We start from the raw sequence: 6,180 nt of genomic DNA, 5'->3' as shown, positions 1-6,180 counted from the left end.
GTATATATTGTCTACACGTATACTGTATACTGTGGCTACCATGGCTTATATACTGTGGCAGCCATGGTATATAAACTGAGAGCAAGGCCCACTCCCTCTTCGCACTGAAGATGTTGCCTGGTCTGGCAATGAAACGTCTGCAAGAAAAGAACAAGGCTCAGAGAGCACCAAGGACTCCACAGACTATATCTGAAAAGAAAACTGGAAGGTAAGAGTTAAGAAAAAGAAGTTGTCAAATAAAAAAAAATCTAGGACAGTAAGTATTTAAAATTAGGGATCAACTCTATATAAATTTCTCAAATGTTTTGAAATTGTACCATCTGGTAACAAAAAAGCTGAGTTGAGAGAGAGAGAGAGAGAGGTATTCAGAAGAACTTCAAGTTTAACTTTCAGAAAAACAAAATTGGGGAAAAGATGGTGGCAAAAGTATAGAAGGGTATATATTTTAAAAAAAAACATTGTAGTGATCTTTCACCTCTTGGAAACAACTGGTTGGTCATTTAGGTGCATTTATTCAGGTATTTCATTAAATATGGAACCCACCTTCAGATCTCCTTAGTTCTTGGATTGAGAAATATGTACCTTGGAACATTCCATGCTGGGCTTTACATTCCTGACACCAGTTGGAAGAAATAGACACAGAACAAGGTGTATGTCATCCAGTTTATCTATTTGAAAAAAAAGGCACGCATTTCAGGGTTTTTTAAAATATGCATGTGTATATATAAACATAGTTTATTTCTAGAGAGTAGCATGCTTGGGCGTGGTAGTTTCGTGAGTTTTCTGAACCAGTTTATCCATCTCTAATTAAATACATCTTGGAAGACAGATTGCATAGGAGATAATTAAAACGTCTCTAATAATTATGTAATTTTTTAGTCTTTGTATTGAAATATGATTGGGCTCATCAGCTTCGACTCAGTCTTACAGTTTGCGTGCTTCACATTAACAGGGAAGACTAGTTTAATATGTGGTCTCTGGCCATGGTAGCATGCCGCTGTTTTTGAATGTTGAGCTCATTCTACAAAATGGCTTAATCATTCTATTCTTTAGTGGGATATTTGCTTTACTGGGTGAGAAGTGCCATTCAGTTGTGGTACATCTCTGTTGTAAGCATTTCAGCATACATTGCAACAACAGTGAAAAAATGTTCTTGGCATGTGGTAACAGCAGAGAGACAGCAGATAAGAGGTATTAAGCATAAAAGTGGCAATAATGTGGCCAGACATCTATAGAAGATTCACCAAGCATGACTGGATTAACTACACATTAGCAACTGAAAGCCCTTGGACCAAACCTTTCCTCTGAGGATACTATCTGATTGCCCAGTTGCCAGCCTCAGGGGTGAGGAGGGAATTACCCTGTGATGACAGCTATTAGCAACATGAGTAGAAGCCTCTACTGATGAACTCAGATTGTTAGCATAACTTCCACTATAGGACAACCTTCTGACATCTGTATCTTGGCTATTGTTGCATTCTCTTGTCAATCCTAGCTCTTACCTCTCTTGACCTTTCTGTATATAACAGCTGAAAGGGGTGGGAAGGATGCATACCGACATATGCTTGCCAAATCTCTCTGGGATTTTTTTTTTAAACTCCTCCAAACTTAATTATATGGTTTAGAAGAAAAAGTTCTGGCTTCATGCTGCTTTTCAAGCAAATGTGAGGCCTCCAAGACTTTAAAAGCTGTGCTACAGTGCCCCCAAAAGGAATAGGTTTATTGCTACATCTGTCTGCTCAGTATAAAGTACTGTATTCCAAAGAGTTTATTTTCAAGAAGGGAAATAAAGAGGAGTGAAGGATAAGACTGAGAAGGCCCATTTCTTAGGGGGGGGAAAAAACCTCTTATATACTTTTAATTTTGTATATATAAAAAGGGTTCCATGGAAGAAATTCCAGAAATGAGGAAACTAGACACAAGCCTGGGACATAGCAACCTGGTGTTCTCCAGATGGAGCTACACTATAAGTTCTATGCTGGCTAATGATGGATGTTACTTATCTAATATATTGGGACAAGATAAGGTTGGAAAATGATGCCATACATGGATCAGAAAGGTCCAGAGTCACAGCTCCTGGAAACTAAACAAGGAAAGAGTTGATTGCAAGATTTCTTTTCTTTCCCTGTTTATTTTTAAGGGCAGAATCACTTCCATGAATTTTGGCTGGCATTGTCAAATTAGAAGTGGGCTTTAAATGTGCCCTTATCCCCAGAAGACTGAAGTTTAGGGAGACAAATGAGAACAAGCTGTCCTTGTCTCCCAGTGCTTTCAAGCATCCAGGCATGGAAAGCTTTGCAAAACAACCACTTTAGATACTGCTTCGTAGCTCACTGCATGTATGAGATTTCTTCCTGAAGAAATTCCCAAAGCAGCAAGCATTTAGAGTTTCAGGACAAAAAACAGAAAGATGGGGTTTTGTGAGTGCCTAGTGGAATCTGGTTGAGCTTTATTGGGCACAGATAGGTTGACTAGATGAATCCAATATTAGCTCTTATGGAGAAAAGTATTTTACCTTCTTTTTCCAAGTGGCCACTTTCACATTGTCAAAATAGAAAATAAGTGGCGGTATAGATTAACATCATCTTTGCCCACACTCATTTATACATAGAGCTTCCAAGTTAGAAATTATTACCATCATCTAAATACAAAGAGTTACTTCTAAAACTGTAAAGAAGACTGTGCTAATCTGAGCTGTTTACTTCACTTTGCTGTCCTGATGTAACTGTTGATGGGCAGCTCCAATATCACTGTGGTTCTCCTGTCCTGTAGTACAGTATTTTCAAAGTGGAATTACTGATAGAGCAGAAGGGTCAATGTGTGATCCTCCAGATAGTGTTGAAATCCTGTTTCTATCAGCCCTAGACAGCAGGGCCAGTTATGAACTATTACAATGGGAGATACTGCCCAAGAGTATCTGAAGGGCCCTATAGAGCCTTTTCCTGAAACAGAGTGAAAGTATTTCCTCTTGAGTCAATAGCAAAGCATTAAGATAAGCTTATCTCCTGGCCACTACAGCATGCTTTGCTATTCGCTTCTCCTGGAATGTTCCTTCAACTTTCCACTCTGGTTTACAGCCTTGGAATTTCTAGTTAGTCTTCCATCCAAGTACTATCTGAGACTAACCCCACTTAGATTTTTCATGATCAACCAAGGTCTGGTGGATACTTTCCAACAGAAATTACAGCAGCTCTCATGTAACAGACTTAATTCTCCTCCCATTCACCATTTCCTTGCTTGAAACATGCAGAATGTGCTATTTAAATGTTGAAAGTTAACACACTTTCTCTAGGCCGCAGAGAACAAAGGACAGGTACGTTGCCCTCATTAAAGCTTCATCGTTAGCACCTGTTATTGGTTTCATTCTCCCCTGCTAACAAAATTTATTATGACGTTTTAAAACTTCAGATCCCATAAAGCAGACTTTTAATGTGCGTTGTAAATCTTTGGTCATATGCCTAAAACCCCAATGTAGAGCTAAAGCTGCAATGGAGCTGATGAAAGCCAGTGAATGTACATTTAATGAACCATTGTTTTGCCATATGTTCTGCTGATGTTGAGACAAATGCTTGGTATTAAATAACAGTTAAAATCATGCAGGAACTGCTTTGGGGTCTGAATGGACCACAGCTGTGCTGTGTTTGCCTGAGAGATCAGCCCTATTCAGGCATGATTTGCTCCTCTCGATTAACCCCAAATGTGCAGAGATCTGTCTCTTAGGCAAGAGTCTAGCAGCAATTCTGTCCCAGCAGTTGATAAGATCACTCAGACATTGCTGTAGCAACATAATGCCTGTCTTCATCAGTAGCATATTGTCACAACAGTGACTGGATGACGCTATCAGTATCTACTGGAGAAGTACTCTGCATGCATTTTCCAAGCTTCTGCTTCTGCCGGGTAAACAGGCCCTCCGAAAGACATTGATCAAAATAAAACATGACCATCTTCTCTCCTAAGCGACCAGCAAGGGCAAGAAAATCTACCTCTCAATGTCATCAAGGAAGTACTGGGAGGCTGAATGAAGCATTACTACAGCAAAACCTTCTTTTTTGGTAGACCAGACCTCCCATTCAGTGTACTTTGATTTTAGTTCAGGCTTCACCTCCAAATAACTAGACAAAGTTTGTTGTTTCCAAAACAGTCCAGGCAAGTGATATGCTTGATGGAATGTACCTTGATTGCACAATTATGCATTTACTCAATGTAATTACAACTATTGCATAATTCTGCACACAGCCTAAATTACAATAGTTATGTATATTTGGATTGAACACAAACTGCTTTCCCCTAATTGGTCTGTAAAATAGAGATTTTACTATATAGAGGCAAGATGGTACTGTCAAAGGCCTGAGCTGTTAAAGATGTAATAAATGGACTGGATCATCACACATGTCTGTTCTTTTGTCAAATAATGTTAGTTCCAGAGAGTAAATAACATGGAAATAATATATGTCTTTATGGTTAGGCAACAGTTTGAACTTCTCCCCCCTTTCAACATTCTTGCCCTGTCCCAATCTGGCAGGCTCCAGCTGTGCTGGATACAATTCCCATTATCCCTGGTGCTAGGCACACTGGCTGGGAATGATGAAAGTCAATGCATCTGAAGGATGCACATAGAAGCACTGGAAACCTCTACAGTCATAAATTATCCTGAAGAGGCATCTGCAGGATCCAAAGTTTTCACCAAAATAACCAGAGTAGTGTTGTGCCTGTTGGAAGTCCTGGCAAACCCAGCATGCCTCATTAGCATGTAAATTGAGTTGTCCCGCAATGCAACTCTGATGAAGCTGTTTGTTGCTTCTCCCACCTCCTCTCTCTCTCTTCCTTCTTCTCCACCAGAAGCAAGCACACAGATGTGTGCTGCTCTCCTCGATTCTGGGCACCATGTGGTGGGCCTGGAATTCCCCTTTCTTCCACACAGCTCTTGGCAGCTGTAGGGCTGAGAGTTCAGGGGAAACTATGTAATTAGAAAGAACAAAGGAACTTCAGAAGCAATGTTAAAGTTAGTAAGAAATTCCTTTTATTTCTTAACCTAATCTGTCTAAGTGTGTGATTCTTTATGCTTGGGAGGGCTGAATGTGTAAGAGCAATAACCTGTGTTTCTCTGGCATCCTCATTGAAGCTATTTTAAGATAATTCTTTTTCTGTGCCAGCTTCTCAGCTGTGTTATAAGCTCTGCTCCATCTCAGTGGTTCTAGCAGGCCACTAAATTGGCTTCAGCAGGTTATGGGCCCAGGCTTTTTCAGAAAGAGAAATTTTCTTTTGGGACTTGTTTTGTTTTTGCATGAGCATTGTTGTTTTTGAGAGAATACTCAGTCTAGCTACTGAGGGGTTATCTTACACAAAAAGAAAAAGCCTTAAGCATAAAGTGAAGAATCTTTTTCTTTTTAAAGCGATTTTTAAATCATTTTGCTTAGACAAAGATGGCCAGTGTACTTCCTTACAATCCAGTGATTTTTAAACAAACCAGAAGAGTTTTATCCTTGGAGAATTTGGGTGGAGAGGCAGGCAAAGATTCTGAATCTGTATAATGTTTTGAAGGAAGATCCTCCTAGTCCAGATTCAGAGGGTTATGCAAACTGGGTGGCCAGTGACCTGAAACTGCAAGGACTAATTATGAGTTCCTTAGATGGATCAATGTTGGTGCAGATCCAGCACAGAGAGACTACAAAAGGAATGGTGGAGGAATTGTTTAAACTCTTTGGGGAAGGAGGAGATTCCCAAGTTGTTTATTTGGTGAGAGAGTTATCCAACGTAAAGCTGCAACCAGATGCAGATATTGATGAGCATATTTCCAGAGTTCAATCATTATTGCACAAGCTTGCTTGTAATGATGTGATTTTGGATGATAGAATTCAAGTTGAATTTTTATTAGGATGTCTCCCCCAAAGCTATTCAAGCTTTGCTGCAAGTTACAGAGGTTCAAGCCAACCTTTGTTGGATTTAATTGAACAATTAAAATCTGAGCATTCCAGGCAGGCTTTCTATTCAAATGCAAAGCAGACCCATCAAGAGGCAAGCTATTTTTCAAAGCCTCAGGGCAAAGATGGAGGTCAGAAGCAGAAAAGTGCTTCAAAGACAAAGAAAGCCATCAAGTGCCATTTTTGTGGAAAGAATGGGCACTTAAAGAAAAACTGTTGGGCCAGGAAGGCAGATCAGAAAGTTGCTCTTCTTTTATTA

Source organism: Candoia aspera, chromosome 2 (genome assembly GCF_035149785.1).
Source record: "Candoia aspera isolate rCanAsp1 chromosome 2, rCanAsp1.hap2, whole genome shotgun sequence".
Lineage (NCBI taxonomy): Eukaryota > Metazoa > Chordata > Lepidosauria > Squamata > Boidae > Candoia > Candoia aspera.
This window is presented reverse-complemented; position numbering follows the sequence as displayed.